Here is an 18,864-nt window from a genome sequence, read left to right as displayed (position 1 = left end):
TAATATGTGGCCACAATTATTCATTTATACATGTTCTTTAGCTGCTTCCATGCTACAACAGCAGACGTGAGTAGTTGCCACAGAGACTGGGTGGCCTTCAAAGCCTAAAATATGTACTACCTGGCCTTTTTTCAGGAAAAAAAAAAAAAAAAAAAAGCCAGCTTCTGACTAATCTGTCCCCGAGCTTCCCTTTACTACCTCCCAGTTCGTTGCTAAGACATCTTGTGCAAAGTGGCAGAATGAGACTCGTCCTCAAAAAGGCAAGAAACAGGCTGTAGAGCTTTGCCCCCACCAAGTGCATGGGGCACATCCCACTGGGGAGGGCAAGTGGGTTAGTCACTAGTCCCCCCCGCCGCAAGAGGCCCAGGAATCAGAATGGCCGAAAAGATGGCAAATTGGCAAATGGTCCTATAGAGCTAGGACTGAAGGTTTGCATTCTCCTCCCCCTCAGAGTGTTATAACAGGATGCAATCTGCTTTGGGACTGGACTGGGGACATTTGGAATAATGTGAGTTTAGGTGGAAGGGCCTTTGTTCTTCCCTTAATCTCCTTGAGTTAGGAAAGGATGCAAATTTGATGCAGGCAGCACAGATGAGCATCGTAAACTTCATTGGCTACCCTGGCAGTGGTTTTCAGAGGAGTGCGTTGGTCAGACTTGCATTTTAATAGAAGGATGCCTCCAGTGATGAGCTGGAGGTTGGACTTCACGGAGGGAAGATAAGCAAGCCAACCAGAAAGTCTTACAATAATCCAGTGAGAGATGACAAAGCACTGAATTATGGCCACAGGAGTGGAGATTTGGAGGAAGGGATTAATTATAAAAGAATCTGAGGTAGAATAGGCTGGCCTCAGTGATGCCCAGGTAAGTGGCATGTGGAAGGAGGTGTCTAGGGTGACTCTCCACAGTTTCTGGCATGAAAGGATGGATGGCCTTGACATCAAATTAGGAAGGGGAAGTAGATCTGGGGATGAAAGACAAGTTCCATTTGGGGCACACTTTCTTTGATTCTTTTGGGACATCAAATAGAGGTATCAAGAGCCTGGATATATAGACTGGAGTGGAGAAGCAGAGGTTAGAAAAATGACCTTCTTTGTGCATTTCATTTACCATTTATTAAATCAAAGAAATCAAGACTCTGAACACCTTTACCTGTATAACTGCTGGCGCCGGGAAGAAAACATAGTTTCATCTTATAAGGGACACTTTACTAACACAGTTGTATGAAAATGCATTTTAGGGGCTGAACATTCAATGGTGGAAAAATTACTGTACCTAATCATGCACTCAAGATGGGCTTGTCTTGATTTGCATTTAGATGGGAATTCCTTTAGCTCAGAACCAAGATTGTCCCCTAACTCGCAGCACTTAGAAAAGCATTAACTTTAGCTGGTGAAGTATCGTTGGTACAACAGTGACACAGCCAGTACTAATAACACCAGTACTAATAGTGTTCCCTTAATGACTCAGTAGAAATTAGCTGCTGGAGTGGTGGAAAAGTTTAGATGCTTTCCTTGGCATCTCTCTGAGAATGGAGTGCCTGCCCTGTTAATGAATGACACCCAAATTCTGCAGCAGGGCTGGAGTAAACCTGTTTCAAGGGGGTGTGTGTTGTAACATTTTTTCCACTATGTTTCTTTTTTTTTTTTTTTTTTTGGCCTCCCTGCCTGCACTGCATGTGGGATCTTAGTTCCCCAACCAGGGATGGAACCCGTACCCCCTGCAGTGGAAGCGCGGAGTCTTAACCACTGGACCTCCAGGGAAGTCCCTGCACTATTTTTGAGGCTTAGCGTGGAACCCTAAACCAATGTTATTTTGAGTCCAGAGTAAGACTGACATCTGCTCATCTCGAGCGTGATTAAAGCAGATGTATATTTTATTCAGAAAAAGGGAAATTGAAGCAAGTAGTTCAGTAAAAAGCCCTCTAAGGCAGGGCTCCCCAGCCGCCGCCGCCCCCCACCTCACCCCGGGACGGCACAGCAGGAAGTGAGCGGCGGGCGATTGGGCGCAGCTTCATCTGCAGCTTCCCCTCAGTCGCTCGCATCACCGCCTGAAACACCACCCCTCCCCCACCCCATCCCTGGAAAAGTTGTCTTCCATGAAACCGGTCCCTGGTACCAAACAAGTTGGGGACCACTGCTCTAAGGAACTACAGAGAGAGGAGATTCTACTATGATTTCTACAGCTCTGCCAATGTTTCCCTCTCTACACGCTGTCTCAAAAGCAAATTAAAAGTCCCTTGCTTATAACGTGTTCATGCACAAATTGGTAAGGCTATTCAGTGATCTTGGTTTAGCCTGATTAAGCCATTCCATTTACTTTCTTTGCCTTTAATTTTAAAAATTAGATGCATCTGGAGAAGTATTTCATGCTCTCTTAAAAATAGCATTCCTCTAAGATGAAAAGTTCTGGAGGTCGGTTGCACAACAATGTAAATGTACTTGACACTACGAACGGTGCGCTTAAAAATGGCTAAGAAGGGAAATTTTATGTTAGGTGTCACTTGCTACAATTAGGATAATTTTTTAAAAAATCATTCCTCTAATGATATAAAGAGAAGCATAAAGAGGAGAATAGAAACTTCCTGTAGTTCTACCACTTCGAGACGGTTAAATTGTGGGGTAGCGTTCTTTGCTTGGCCTTTGTTGTTCCTTTATACACAGGTATAGAAATAGACATATCAGAAATGTAGACAATGGAATAAACTGTTTAGCAACTTAGGTTTTCACTTAATATTATAATCAGGCCCCTGTCTTCAATTTATATATTTTGGTTGTCAGGAGAATGTCATTTTTAAAAGTCTCCTGTTCATAAAACTTGGTGGTTGCACAGCATAAACTAACTTTATACTATTCAAATTATAAAGCACACCGCCAGGTCTAATACGGTAAACAACAAATATCACATATAGCCTGGAGCATGTGTATAACATACCAAAGCCATTGGATAGAGACCGTGTTGATATTTGGATACAAAATAGTGCAATTTCAATAGATATACTCACTAATAATCAGATTCTTTTAAGACACTGAGTATACACCATACTTTGGTCCCTGGAGGTCAGAAGGGTTTTGAGCTGTTTGCCTGCCCACGACTCAGCTGCCAGTTTGAGGGGTCAGGTGAACAGAGCAATGAAAGGAACAAGTTGTACCTTAAGGTCTGTCCTCATTCCTGGTCTTGAATCTGACCTTCCACTTTTATTTTGTCTGACAATTAAGACTGGTTTGGGGGATCCCCAAATACCAGTTCATGTGCATCACTCATGCTTCATGACACTAGAATTGGGTCAGAATATCAATACGGTTTATTCTTTTCCAGGATGTAAGAATGAATTGCAGAAATAATTTCCCACTAGCTATGTTTGATGTGTTGGAACATAGCTAGTGGAAAATATCAACCTAATTCATTCAGGATTTTTCCTAGGATGCCCCCCACGAGGCTGTATGCAGCACTTCATGCTGAAATAATCAAAGAAATGATCTTCAAAATAGAGGCCTGGTCTTAGTGGTTCAAGACCCCATCTCCTTCCTGCTGTCAGGACACGCACGGTTCCACAGATGGGGCTGTGTTTTCACTCTGCCCGTCCACTTGCTCAATCTTACAAACAGGCGATTAAAGAAAAAGTCTGTTTCCCACTTGGCATAAACTGTAGACCACATTCACCATGTGCATTCGGTTTGTGAACACCTAGTCAGTGACCATGCAAGGGCCCCTATGTTAAGGTATCTGTGTGATGTGAGAGGAAAGCCTTAAAGTCAGCATAAATACTCATCCATTGCCTTTTTATAAGGTGGTAAAAGCAAATATAAAGGCTTTTAGAGCCAGCGGCTCCAGGCATGTAGCACGTCATCAGCATTTAGCTTGCTGGCCTGACTTAAATGGAAGGGCATACACATCACGGCCTCTCCTGCACAAAGCAAAGCCATTTTTAATTTATTTTTCTGAGAATCAGAGAGAAGGCAGAGACAGCACTAGAGCTGGGAGTATATTGCCTGGATAAAATAAACAGACAGTAAAAGGTCTATTCAGAGGCTTCCCTGGTGGCGCGGTGGTTGAGAGTCCGCCTGCCGATGCAGGGGACACGGGTTCGTGCCCCAGTCCGGGAAGATCCCACATGCCGCGGAGTGGCTGGGCCCGTGAGCCATGGCCGCTGAGCCTGCGCGTCCGGAGCCTGTGCTCCGCAATGGGAGAGGCCACAGCAGTGAGAGGCCCGTGTACCACAAAAAAAAAAAAAGAAGGTCTATTCAAAACAAAATTAGAGATAAAGAGACTGCTTTAAAAAAAAAAACCACCAAGACCAACGCAAGAAGATCAAGTTGTATTTACAAATATACTTGGTTGAGCGCATAGAATAAGGTCAAATTTTATTTCCATTCAAACAGCGCTATAACAGGTTGGTTTGGACCCTGGGTGATTGCTGGGTCACCAAATCCCTTCACTACTTAAAGAGTCAAGCGGGGCCTTCATGCAGCTCATTATGGAACCAGAAACTCTATAACCGTTCATTCTATCGCACTCTCTTCCCCTCCAGTCTTATTGAATTAAATTCTGAATTGACTTAGAAGGTTATAGCAGCAGTTATTAGGAGAGTCAGTGCCTTATTTCCAGCTTGGTCCTTTGATACAAAAGGGCAGCGGTCGAAATAATATAAGCCAGCTCCTTATTCGTCTACACCAGAAAGGACTTAGATGGAATGATTATAACACACACTATTTTAGATGCTTAGTGATGCTAGCTGTACATTAGTAAAAAGCATCTTATCACATGTTCCTCGCTGACTCTGTCCAAGATATTGGCATTTGTTTACTCAGATCCTTATAAGTGGATCTGATCCTTCAAAGATTTATGCTTAGCTAAATATATTGTTGGACTGAAGATACTTGCATATGAAATGAACGTTTTTTCTCTTTGTCATGTAGCATCTTTTGTAGTATCCTCTGTTTTAAACTTCTGGTTATTTCCAATTTTTCTTGGTTCATCAGACAACATATTTATATTTCTCTGTGGTCATGATAAACAATGATGTACTTATAATTTTTTAAACTTAACCACAAAAATGAAGCACAATATAGTACTACTAAGATTTTAAGTTTAGCCTGAGTTTTCAGTCATTATAGTTTATTCCCTGAAAAAAATCCCAGGGCTTAAAAAGCACATTATCCTTGGCATATTGCTGTTAACCAGATTTATAAAGTTGGGTTTATCTGTCAGACCGTTTTTATAAAGTTGGGTTTGTCTGTCTGAGCATATCACAGAGAACTGGCAGGCTGTATTTTCATCACATTTGGGTAGTATGTTTGAGATGGTCTGACTTGACGTACAGGCTGTATGGGGATGTGGTAATAATTTTTTGAGCTCTTGCTAAATGCTGGTATAGGTGCTTTATGTGTAGCTAACTCACGTATTCCTTACGACCCTATGAGGCGGGTACAGTTATGATCCCCATTTTACAGATGAGGACACTGAGGCACAGACAGCTTCATGGTTGTGGGACCCATGCAGTCACACGTTCTGGGTTTAATGCCCTGGTTGTCATAGTCTTGAAATTCTTAATTATTGAGCCAGGGGCCCCTTGCTTTTCTCTTGCTGCTGGGCCTGGCAAACAGTGTAGCCAGTGCTGGAGTTTTTTGGAGTTTTTTTAAAGATTTTTTTTTTTTTCTGATATGGACCATTTTTAAAGTCTTTATTGAATTTGTTACAGTATTGCTTCTGCTTTATGTTTTGGTTTTTTGGCCTGGAGGCATGTGGGATCTTAGCTCCCTGACCGGGGAATGAACCTGCACCCCCTGCTTTGGTAGGCGAAGTGTTAACCATTGAATCGCCAGGGAAGTCCCAATGCTGGGGTTTAAAACCAGCATGATTTACTATGTTATGTTAGTTTCAGTTGTACGGCATTGTAAACTCCATTAAAAGTTGTTACAAGATAACAGGTGTAATTTCCTGTGCTGTACAATATATTCTTGTTGCTTATCCATTTTATACATAGTAGCTTGTACCTCTTAATCCGCTGCCCCTAGCCTGCCCCTCCCCCTTCCCTCTCCCCACTGGTAACCACTGGTTTGTTTGCCGTATCTGTGAGTTTGTTTCTGTTTTGCTATATACATTCATTTGTATTATTTTTAGATTCCGTAAAGATGTGATATCATACACTATTTGTCTTTCTCTGACTTATTTCACTAAGCATAATACTCTCCAGGTCCATCCATGTTGCTGCAAATGGCAGAATTTCATTCTTTTTATGGCTGAGTAGTATTCCATTGCATATATGTGTGTGTGTGTGTGTGTGTATCTATCTATCTATCTATATATATATATACACACATACATATATACACACCACATCTTTATCCATTTGTCTGTTGATGGTAGGTTGCTTCCATATCTGGGCTATTGGAAATAGTGCTGCTATAAACATTGGGGTGCATGTATCTTTTCAAATTAGTGTTTTCATTTTTGGATTGTAGCTGTGGTGGGTTCTATTATGATCGTTAAGGTTTTCTCTTGTAATAATTGAAGTGTGTTTCTCAGTAAAAATGGAAAGAAATGCCTACCCAAACAATCCAAGGTCATTAAACCCAGAGGAGAGGGTGAAGGGGCTCCTTTAACTCGTACTACGCTGTGAGTTGTTTCTGAGCTTTGGGTTTTGCTCCCGTGCAGTTCAGCAGTTTTCAACCTTGTTGGTCTCAGGACCCTTTTATACTCATAAGATTATTGAGGACCCTAAGGGCTTATATTTTGTGGGTTTCATCTATGGATATTTGCCATATTAAAAATTAAGACTGAGCAAATTTTAGTTATTAATTTATCTAAAAAGATCAATAGTAAACTCATTACATAGTATCATAAATATATTTTTAATCGAAAAATAGTGAGAAGAGTGTCATTGCTTTACATTATTGCAAATCTTTTGAATGTCTGGGTTAAAAGACAGTGGGATTCTCATATCTGCTTCTGCATTCATTCTATTACCATATGTCGTTTTGGTTGAAGTACATGAAGAAAATCCAGCCTCTCGCAGATGCACAGTTGGAAAAGGGAGGAGAGTTTTAATAGCCCCTTCAGGAAATTGTGGGTAGTCTTCTTGACAAGCAGTAGTTTCTTAAAGGTTAGTTACAATGTGGAATCTGAAACCATATTAATGAATTTTCATAATCTATTTAATAGAGTCTATTCTATTACATCAAAATCCACCATTCTGTCTTACACTTTTTTTTTTTTTTTTTGTGGTACGCAGGCCTCTCACTGTTGTGGCCTCTCCCATTGCGGAGCACAGGCTCCGGACGCGCAGGCTCAGCGGCCATGGCTCACGGGCCCAGCCGCTCCGCGGCATGTGGGATCTTCCTGGACTGGGGCACGAACCCGTGTCCCCTGCATCGGCAGGCGGACTCTGAACCACTGCACCACCAGGGAAGCCCTGTCTTACACTTTTAAGTGGATCTTTAACCCATGCATGATTTTGTAACATCCTGCACTGGTCATTTGGAAAATGTCAGGTCAATGATTTATGCAGATCGTCCAAATGTTGGCACACCTCATTCCACAATATCCAAAAAGCTAAATTACATTTATTAATAACACTACCATCTCCCTGGAGAAGTCTCTAAGTATTGGGAAGTTGTCACGCTCATTGTGGCAGATACAGCTTCTCCAAAATGCTAATTTTAACTCGAAAACTCAAGTTTTATTATTGGCAACAAGTCCAGTCAGTTGTTTTCCTTGAAGTGACAGATCCACTTCGTTCAGTTTGGAAAAAACATCTGCCAGATACCCAAGTCTGAGTAACCACAGTTTTTTAGTTTTTCAACGTTTTATTTAAAAAGGCAGCTCAGTCCCACAAGTGCCTTTGCTCAAGAATACTGTCATAAGTTGGCATGCAAACAGAAGTATTTTATGTGTACTTCTTGTTTCATCACACAGGATATTCAAAAGACATGTACTCAAGGGTTGAGATTTAATAAAATGAATACGTTTTGCTGTGCCATCAAAGACACTCTTAGGTGAAACTGGCTTTTGCCCCTGGAGCAGAAGTTTGGTTGAGTCTGCCACTGCCTTGATGTGGGCTCAGATGCTGGGGTCTCCCAGTGTGCTGACAGTATGGGGCACAGGCAGCAGTGGCTGAAAATCAGATGATGCTCTAGTGTTACTGTGAAATGGTTTGATCTTGTAGACTCCCTGAAAAGGTTGCCAGGCCCCTCAGGAGTCCTCTGACCACACTTTGAGACTGTTGTAAGGCTCTGCTATAATCCACAGATCCTTAGGAATGCTAAGTGACAGAGACAGGGACGGCTGAGCTTCATAGGATTTATGACCATAACCTCATCCCCTCTTCTGGTCCCAATTTCAACACACAAACCATCCCCTAGAGGGAAAGTTTTCTTAACCACCCACTTCCCAGCAGGAAAATAATAAACCATTACCACTTTTCTTTTAAATTTTTGATATTTGGAAAAAAAAGTAGAAATACCAAGTCATCATTATTTTTTGCCACTCCCGTGTGTGTGTGTTTGAGCGCGCACGTGTGCGTGTGCGTGTTTGTGATTTTCCTCCCAGATATGCAGATCTACATACCTGAATATACCTTTAAAAATCACCAACCAACATGTCAAGGCAGTTTGGCATAGACTACTACCATTTTCACGGTATTACTTTAGACTTAAAAATAAATGAGTTGAAAGCATTCTTCCCTCAGGCCAAACTTAGTTCTTCTAGACACTGCTTACTCTCTTGGGTGAAAGGAAATTTGAGCATAGTTAAATGAGAAACTTAACATTTCCTGTAACTAGTGTCCCATCCATATGACTAAATCTTTCAACCAAGAGGTGTCAGAAGGTATAGACATCTTTCTTTATTATCTAGTCTATGGCCATAAACTACAATAAAAAATCTTGGCCCAATACTCACAGACATGTATATGTAATTATGATGGATTTCTTGAAACAATAACTACCCTCAACAACCTGCAATGCAAAGTGGTATTTCTATGATATTTCATTTTAAACTAAGTTAGTCCTGACCCATTAAACTGCTTTCATGAGCCATGAATGGGTCACAGTTTACCGTTTTAAAAATGCTGGTTTAGACTTGCATTCATATCTCACATTCAGTAAAACTGAAAAAAAGAAAAAAGACTTGCATTCTTACCACTTGCTTTGTCCTGTTCCAGGTAGAGCAGATGTGCTTGTGGGGCAGCTACCAGGGGCTGTTTCTCTCATCCTGCTGACTCCCCTTATGGCTTCGATAAGAGGACCCCGTCTTCCCACTGAAAGTCTCCTCCTTTTGCCCTGTGACCTCCAGCCCTGGGTCTCTGTCTCTTGGTTCCGACTCTTCTTTTCCTCCTGGACCAGTTTTCCCAAAGTGCAGGGTGAGCCACTGTGGCATGCCAGATGACTTCAGGCCAGTATAAGGATGAACATTTTTACAGCAATATATTTGTGAATCAGGAAAAAAATATCAAGAATATCCAAACCTATGATTTCATGGAATTTTGGCTAAAGACTAGTTTTTTTTTTAAGTCAATTTAAATAATTGTAGAGTTTGTATGGGGACATGACAAAAATCATAAAAATGGCACCTGACTGAAGTTTGGGAAACACAGCTGATGAATCAAAAAACCTCTGTCACCCCACCCACTCCTCCTTTCCTGCAGAGAGCCACAAACTCACAGCTACCCTACTTACATCCTGAAAGGCGCTTCTTGGAGAGCCAGTCAGCATCTGAGGTTTAGCAGCTTTATCACAGCATTTCTCCTTCTTACCTCAAACAGGCTCATCCTGCCAATTTCCCCTGATATTCCAGTCTCTTTTCTGTTTATTTCCTAATCCACTGAAATACCAAGTCCAAATTAGTTTTACCTCTGTGATACTTCTCAGACTTGCTTAATTTCTACATTTGTTGTAAAGATATCTGAAATAGTCTCGCTGCTTCCAGGCCCTCCCATATCCAACCCTTTCCACTCTACACAGATATTAAAATCTTTTCATATCGCCAAAAACAGTTTGAGGAAATTGACATTCACTCCTTATATCCTATGTTTGAAATCTAATTCCATTCCATTAGCTTCCAGTGGTCTCCACCAATCTTTCTTTAACTTCTCTGCCAGGACACTCCACTCTCCACAAGGACCTACTGTATAGCAGAAGGAACTATACTCCATGTCTTGTAATAATCTATAATGGAAAAGAATCCAAAAGAATACACACACACACACACACACACACACACACACACACACACATATATAACTGAGTCACTTTGCTGTGCACCTGAAACTAACACAACATTGTAAATCAACTATATATCAATAAAAATTAAAAAACAAAACCAAAAAACACTTTTGCCTGCCATTTGCCATTTGCCTGCTGTGTCCTGCAAGTGTCTTTACCTTCAGGGCTTGGCCTCTGCCATAGCCATTCTCTGAGATGCTGTCCTTTCCTTGCTTCCTTCAAAATCTGCCTCAATACTTCACTGTAGGAACTCTCTCTCCGAGTACCTTAGCATTTGTGTCCACTATTCAGTTGCTATAGTTTTGTGGGTTTTTTTTATTTAAAGTACTTTGTAATTTTTTACAGTTACATATGAAGAAATACAGTTTCCACAATTAGACTATAATCTTCACTGAATTAGAATATCATCTCCTGGCGGCAGGGCCTGTATCTAATATAATAACCAAATATCACTTAGAATGTTTTTGGCTGCAAAGTAACAGAAAACTCCAACTCAAAACAAGTTGAAGGACAAAGACATCTGTTGTCTCATCTTACAGGTCCAGAGGTAGGACAGACCCCAGGCAAGGTGAGATAGAGGCCTGCTCAGTGATATCACCAAGGACCCAAGCTCTTTCTCTCAGCACTGGCTTCCTCTGAAGGCTGGTCCTCAACAGCAGTCAGGGTTACATGCTGTCTGTGGCAAGAATAGGGGACGGGTGGGGACGTGAACACGTGCACGTGGGCGCTGGCCCTCTTCAACCGTAAGTCTTTCCCTTTAGTCCAGAGGGACTAGCTTGAGAAAGATTGTCACCATCACGACTTGTGTAAGGAAACAGTATATACTGCAACAAAATTAGTGGGGTATTCTGGAAAGGAAGGTGGTGGGAGAGGAATGGATGCCAAGTAGGCAACCAATTGTATCCACTACAGTTAAGTACAATGTGCCACACACGGAGGGCTACACATTGCCGACAATTGAGTCTAAGGTGGGGAATATATACACATATGTATACGTATATATTCATACATATCATTACATATATACTACATAACATTACACATATATGGGTATATATAGTACATACATAATATCACGCAGAGCAACAGAAATATCATTTTCTCTGAATAAACAAAATGATATATTTAGATAAGAATCAGAGTGTATGTATAATACACTAAACACATAAATATGGGTAAGATTATACATTATCAGGGAGCTGCAAAGTAAAGAACTAAAAGTGAGAGGCACTAGATGACATGATTACTTATGTAGAAGATCCTAACTCATTAACAAAACATCCACTAGAACTTACAAGTAAATTTATCAAGGTTACAGGATACAAGGTTAATGTACAAAAATCAATTGTGTCCTTATGTTAACAGCAAACAATTGGGAAATGAAATTTTAAAAACAGTTTCATTTACAAGAGCATCAAAAAGCATAACATACCTAAGAATAAATTTAACAAAAAACATGTAAGACCTCTACACTGAAAATTATAAATGATTACTGAGAGAAATCAAAGAAGACACAAATAAACAGAAAGATATAACATGATCATGAATTAGAAGACTCAATATTGTTAAGATGTGACTTCTTCCCAAATTGACCTACAGATCAAATGCAATCCCAACCAAAATTCCAGTGGCCTTTTTTAAAAAATAAAATCCCAAACTGTAATAAAAGATTTAGAGGAGCCAAAACAATTTTTAAGTGAGCAACAAAGTTAGAGAATGTTCACTACCTGATTTCAGGACTTGCTACAGAGCTATAAGAATCAAGCCAGGAGGGCTTCCCTGGTGACACAGTGGTTGAGAGTCCGCCTGCCGATGCAGAGGACACGGGTTCGTGCTCCGGTCCGGGAAGATCCCACATGCCGCGGAGCGGCTGGGCCTGTGAGCCATGGCCGCTGAGCCTGCGCGTCCAGAGCCTGTGCTCCGCAACGGGTGAGGCCACAGTGAGAGGCCCGCGTACCGCAAAAAAAAAAAGAATCAAGCCAGGATGGCCATGATGAAAGTATAGAAATAGATCAATGACCAGAATAGAGAGTCTAGACCTAGACCCCACATATATGGTCAATTTATGTTATTTATTTTTTATTTATTTTATTGAACTATAGTTGATTTACAACGTTGTGTTAATTTCTGCTGTACAGCAAAGTGATTCAGTTTTTATATATATATATATATATTTATTTATATTTATATTTATATATTCTTTTTCTTACTCTTTTCCATTATGGTTTATCACAGGATATTGAATATATAGTTCCCTGTGCTATACAGTAGGACCTGGTTGTTTATCCGTCCTATATATAATAGTTTGCATCTTCTAATCCCAAATTCCCAATCCTTCCCTCCCTGCCCCCTTGGCAACCACAAGTCTGTTCTCTATGTCTGAGTCTGTTTATGTTTCATAGATAAATTTATTTGTGTCATATTTTAGATTCCACATATAAGTGATATCGTATGATATTTGTCTTTCTCTGACTTCACTTAGTGTGGTCATCTCTAGGTCCATCCATGTTACTGCAAATGACATTATTTCATTCTTTTTTATGGCTGAGAAGTATTCCATTTTATAATATGTGTACCACATCTTCTTTATCCATTCATCTGTTGAAGCACATGTAGGTTGTTTCCATGTCTTGGCTATGGTGATGTGGCCAGTCGATTTTAGATGAAGGTGCTAAGGTAGTTCAATGGGGAAAATAAAGTCTTTTTAACAGGCAATGTGGAACAACTGGATATCAGTATGGAAAAAAAGAACCTAAACCCTTACCACACATTATAAAAAATTAAACCAAAACAGATCATAGACCTAATGTCAAAGTCAAAATATAAAGTTTCTAGAAAGAAACACTGAAAAAAATCTTCACAGTCTTGGGGGAGACAAGGGTTTCTTAGATAGAACACAAAAGGCATGAATCATAAAAGGATGGATTCAATCTCATTGAAATTTTTAAATTTTGCTCTTTGAAAAATATGGTTAGGAATATGAAAACACAAGCCACAGAATGGGATAAAATGTTCACAATACATGTATCTGACAAAGAACTTGTATCCTAACTATATTTTTTAAAACTCATTGTATTATCTATTTCTGTGTAACAAATTACCACAAACTTAGCAGCTTAAAGCACGTATTTATGATCTCACACTTTCTGTGGGTTAGACGTCCAGGCACAGCTTAGTTGGGTCTCCTGTCTCAGGGTCTTTTATGAAACTGCAGTCAAGACATCAGCCAGGGCTGGGATGTCATCTGAAGGCCTGACTGGGGAGGGATTCATTTCCAAGATCATGTGGTTGATGGCAGACTGTTGGACTGAGAGCCTCAGTTCCTTGTCAAATGGCCTCTCCAACATGGTAGCTTGCTTCATCAAAGCCAGCAAGGGAGAGAGTCCGCTAGTATGAGAGAAGCCACAGTCTTATGTAGCCTAATCATGGAAGTGATTGCCCATCACCTTTGCTGTGTTTTGTCTGTTAGAAACAAGTCACTAGGTCCAGCTCATAGTCAAAGGGAAGAAGTACCAGGGTCTTTGCAACAGTTACAGAAACATTAAGTATTATGACACGTTATCTTTTTAGCTATTTTTAATAGTCATCTATTTTCACTCTTAATAAGCTTGTAAAATCATGATTGAACCAGCTTTAAACTGTCATTATGACATTTTTTTATTATCTGACTGAAATTATTGAGGCAGATATTGCATTAATGGTCATAATATAATTAAATAGATGTACTATGAAAAAATAAAGTCTGCCACATTCATACAACCCAATATGGACAAAAAAATCCAGTCAAAAAAATGGGCAAAAGATTTGTATAGTCACTTCACAAAAGAAGATCTATGAATGGCCAATAAACACATAAAGAGATATAATTAGTCCTCAAGGAAATGCAAGTTAAAACCACAATGTGAGAAACCATAATATACCCACTAGAATAGCTAAAAATAAAAAATTCTTTAAAAAGTTAACCACATGACCCAGTCATTCTACTGTTTGCTGTTTATCTAAGAGACATGAAAATGTGTCCACACAAAGACTTGACTGTGTATATTTATAGCAGTTTTATTCACAGTGGTCAAAAATTAGAAACTTCCCAAATATCCATCAAACAGGTGAATGGTGAGACAAAATATGGCACATCCATACAATGGAATACTACCCAGCAATAAAAATGAACAAACTACTGATACACCAAACAATGTGAATGAATCTCAGAATCATTACGCTAAGTGAAATAATCCAGGTGCAAAAGAGTGTATCCTGTATGATTCCATGTACATAAAATTCTAGAAAATATCTATAGTAACAAAAAGTAAATCACTGGTTTCCTGAGACTTTGGATGGAAGTATGAATGAACCCCAAAGGAGCACAAGGAAGCTTTTGGGGAGATAATAAAAATGTGTTGTATCTTGATCATAGTAGTCGTTTCAAGTTGACACATAAAATTGTACAGTTGAAATGGATACAGTTTATCGTAGGTAAATTATATCACAATAAAATAGTGACACAAAAAATCTTTCTCCTAAGATTGACATGTTGAGGTCCTACACCTGCATTTAGTTCGCATTGTGTCCCCACTTCAGCCACATCCATCCTGATTAGCTACATAGCACCAGAGAGAGTGAATAAAGATCACAGAATTCCCCAGAGCCAAGTGCAGAAGGTGCAGCAGAAGCATTAACAGGTCCCTTTAATTTCAGCTTGACTCTATTGCACTTCCTTTGGATCGCTTTACGTACACCACAATGGAACAAAAATGGAAGTAATCTGTCTCAATCATTTCTGTAAATTTTCACCAGTTTCTGACCAGAGTTTCCATAAATGAAGGGATAAAAAGGGCTGAAAAAACTATTAACAGTAGTCTGTTCTGGGAAGGGTTAACGAGTAGGCCAGTTATAGGGGAGAGAGCAGAGAACAGTAAAGAAAGACTATATCATTTTGGAGGTTGCTTTATAATAGAAATACAAATTTCTATTCTGAAATACAAATTTCAAAGTTTATGGCTTGATGCAGTAAGAATCGAAAGGTTAATTGAACTGGCTAAGCAATACTTATTTTTTTAATTTGCACAGTATTATGGGATAATAAGAGTTGTCAACATAATGAAATGTATTTAGCTCCCCAGTAAGTCGTGTTAAACACAAATCTGATAATCAAAGATTTCAATTAGCAAAAAATAAAAACTAATTTGGATTTATTTGTGAAAGGCAAGAGACATACATATTCTAGACCCCGACTAATGAGCTCCACAGAACCAGGATTTGAAGAGTAACAAATAAACGCTATGTGTGTTTAGGGTTCCTACTTCATATCTTTGATGTGAATTTCTAATCACACCAGATATTTAAATGACTCACCTTCTGTGGTTCCTGGCACATAGCAGATAGTAAATATTTGCTGAATGACTCTCTTCAAAATCGTAACATTGTCTACTTTTTGGAACTTAGAAGACAACTTAACAGAAGCCAGACACAAAGAATTTTTTTTTGGTTTAGTCCATTTTCTTCATCTCTTATTTAATAATACCTCCTTTGAAACAGGAGTTCCTCCTTTGAAACAGTTCAGCTGACTCACTGAACTGTAGAATTGGTTGCCATACTCTCTGAAAAGATCTTGTGGAATAAATGCTCTTGAAAGGAAATCATAAATAAATGTTAGGAAGGAACCAGCTTTATTTTATACTATCTGAAATTGTTATTTAGAAAACTATCAAATGAACAAAACCTTTCCCCCAAATATAATGATTAAAATCGATCAGAAGAATTAATAGTTGTGATGTTAAATATCTTATATTTTTGAGTTTTTATCAAATTTCGACACCACTTTAAAAGATCCATTGTTCTCACTTAACAGAAAGTAAAATTGTCGGGTGACAGCAAGAGCTGGCAAAGCTCTCCGCCAATATCCAAACCAGGATGCAAAGTGCCGTCCACAGCCTGCAGTCCGCAGAGAGAGTCTGAAAGAGCACAGTCACTTTCTTTTTTCTTCAGAATACCAGCTCCAACGCTCAAGGGAATGTGGGTATAATTATTTCTAAATAGAAATGAGGTCCAGGAAAAGCAGGAGTAAATGGAATGAAATCATCTCTGAACCCATTTTTGCTGTTAAAATCATCTGCTTACCCACCATGTTTTGTGTGTGTGTGTGTGGTACGTGGGCCTCTCACTGTTGTGGCCTCTCCCGTTGCGGAGCACAGGCTCCGGACACGCAGGCTCAGAGACCATGGCTCACGGGCCCAGCCACTCCGCGGCAATGTGGGATCTTCCCAGACCAGGGCACGAACCCGTATCCCCTGCATCGGCAGGTGGACTCTCAACCACTGCGCCACCAGGGAAGCCCACCCACTATGTTTTTAACTGATTTCCTGATAACAAACAATTCATTTCACTCAGCTATTTTTGCAATGCCTACTATGTGTCGGGCACAGGCAATACAAAGATGATCAAACGGGTCATTCTGCCGCTTCAAAGAGTTTATGGCATTTAGGGGAGACAGAAGAGTAAATCCCAATCCCATGTTAACTGCCTTAGAGAAGCATGTGGGTTCAGAGAAGCAATTAACCAGGTAAGTTGTGAGAAGAGGTCAAGAAGCAGGAAAGGCTGCCTGGTGAAGACTGAGCCTTCTTTTTAAGACTCTTTTTTTTTTTTAATAGGCAAACCTGGAATTTATTTTAGATTGCATCTTTTCAAATAAAAATTCTTAATGGAAATTTTCTTAAATTAAGATCCCAGGGAAAAATAGAACCAAATGATAAAACCTCTGATGAGTATGAGGGCTGATTTTTCTTTTCTTTTTTTTTTTTGTGGTACGCGGGCCTCTCACTGTTGTGGCGTCTCCCATTGCGGAGCACAGGCTCCGACGCGCAGGCTCAGAGGCCATGGCTCACGGGCCCAGCCGCTCCGCGGCATGTGGGATCTTCCCGGACCGGGGCACAAACCCGCGCCCCCTGCATCGGCAGGCGGACTCCCAACCACTGCGCCACCAGGGAAGCCCTGATTTTTCTTTTTTTCTTTTCTTTTTTTTTTTTTTTTTTGGCCACGCTGCTCGGCTTGTGGGATCTTAGTTCCCCCATCAGGGATCAAACCCACGCCCCGGCAGTGAAAGTGCCGAGTCCTAACCACTGGACCATCAGGGAATTCTGTGCTTTTTCAATACATTGATGATTATTGGTCAGGCTTCTCCACTCAGATGAAAGTATCTAGTTTTAGCATCTTTTTTTTTTTTCCTCGACTAGTTCTTAACGTGACTAGAAAGTTCTTCTCATCTTAAAGACTCAATCTTAAAGGAGTGCGTAGGAACTAACCAAGTGACAGAAGTAGGAAGGGAGGCCAGAATATTAAACTCTTAGTGCCGTGAGCAGAGTATATTCCAGGAACAAAGCATCAGGGCTCCCGTGTAGGGGATGCAGGGGGCGGTTAGCAAGCAAAGGTGAAGAAATAAAACGATCAGGTCCTGCTCGGGGCTGAAGAGTTTGCACGACATTCCTAAAGGTTCCTGAGAGTCACTGGATGGTTCTAAACAGAGTAACAAGAACAAGTCTGTGTTTAAAAGGAGCTCTGGTCCAGGGTAGGGAACGGACTAGAAAAGGGCAAGATGGGAGAAACTGGAGCTGTTCCAACAACAAGCCTAGCTGAGGAGAATGGTGGAGACAGAGACACCTTGGGCAGTGTCCAAGGACCCTGAGATAAACCAAGAGGACCCAGGGACCATTTGCGATGGACGAGTTTGAATTGCTCGTAGAAAATTCAAACGGAGATGACCAGGAAGCAGTCTGGAGCTCAGGAGAGCTCTGAGCTTGTGGCTGAGGCTTGAAGGCCATCAGCACAGGCATGGGAGTGAAGGCTGGCTAGCGAGAGCAGAGCGAGAGGTAGGACGGGGTACACGCGCATCTCCTGCCCGCACAGGTGGAGTTTCCCGTCCCACCTTTGCTACCACACAGAGGACGTCTTTGCATGGAACCAGAGCTCACAGAAGACAGCAGGGGGAAACATCGACGCTTCTAAATTATTCAGGAGCTCCTTATCCAGTATTTAAGGTTGATTGATTTCTTGCAGTAGCTATTTAATATTGAAAAAAACAAACAAAAAAAAAGGCAAAGTGAACTCATATCCGACCTCATTGCATAAAGGAAAGCTTTTTTGGCAGTCGTTTTATGACTAAGCTTGCAGGCTGATGTTTCCCCTTCCGATAGTGATTCAAAACACTGGGCACAATGATGTAAGACAGTCCTTAATAATTTAGTATTTTTCACCAACCAAAAAGTCACACTTGTAATGGCTCCATGTATTTCAGGCATTCTTTCAGTAAAGTTCAACTCTGTTCCCTCCCATCACGCTGGAGTCCGGTCATCCCAGACTGGCTGCAGAAGCTGATGGGATACAGGTAGAAATACCACGAATCTGCACAAGGTCCAGCAAGGACAACCTGGCACCTGTCTACCATGATATTGCCAGTTTAGTGCTCGAGAGAGATGAGGTAGCATCGCAGTGCAAGCCCCTTCTTTTTACATGCAGAACATGGCCCGAGCACGTCCTCTCTGCTCTCCTCCTCTCCTGGCTTCCCTGCCTGCCTGAAATTGCTAAAATTAAGTCTGGCGTGTAAGTCTGTTGAGACTTTAAGAAAACATCACCATGAAAAGGCAACCGATG

The 18,864-nt window shown here is 40.7% G+C and overlaps 1 protein-coding gene across 6 annotated transcripts in view; it reads left to right on the top strand.

Moving 5' to 3' along the window:
* The window catches only part of PRKAG2 (protein kinase AMP-activated non-catalytic subunit gamma 2), a gene marked incomplete at its 5' end in the record, with an annotated part of 287,549 nt that overhangs the window by 193,057 nt on the left and 75,628 nt on the right, over nt 1–18,864 (top strand). The window lies entirely within an intron of this gene.

Source organism: Hyperoodon ampullatus (assembly GCF_949752795.1).
Source record: "Hyperoodon ampullatus genome assembly, chromosome: 9".
Lineage (NCBI taxonomy): Eukaryota > Metazoa > Chordata > Mammalia > Artiodactyla > Ziphiidae > Hyperoodon > Hyperoodon ampullatus.
The sequence above is the reverse complement of the archived record's forward strand: the minus strand, read 5'-3'. Positions and strand labels throughout refer to the sequence as shown.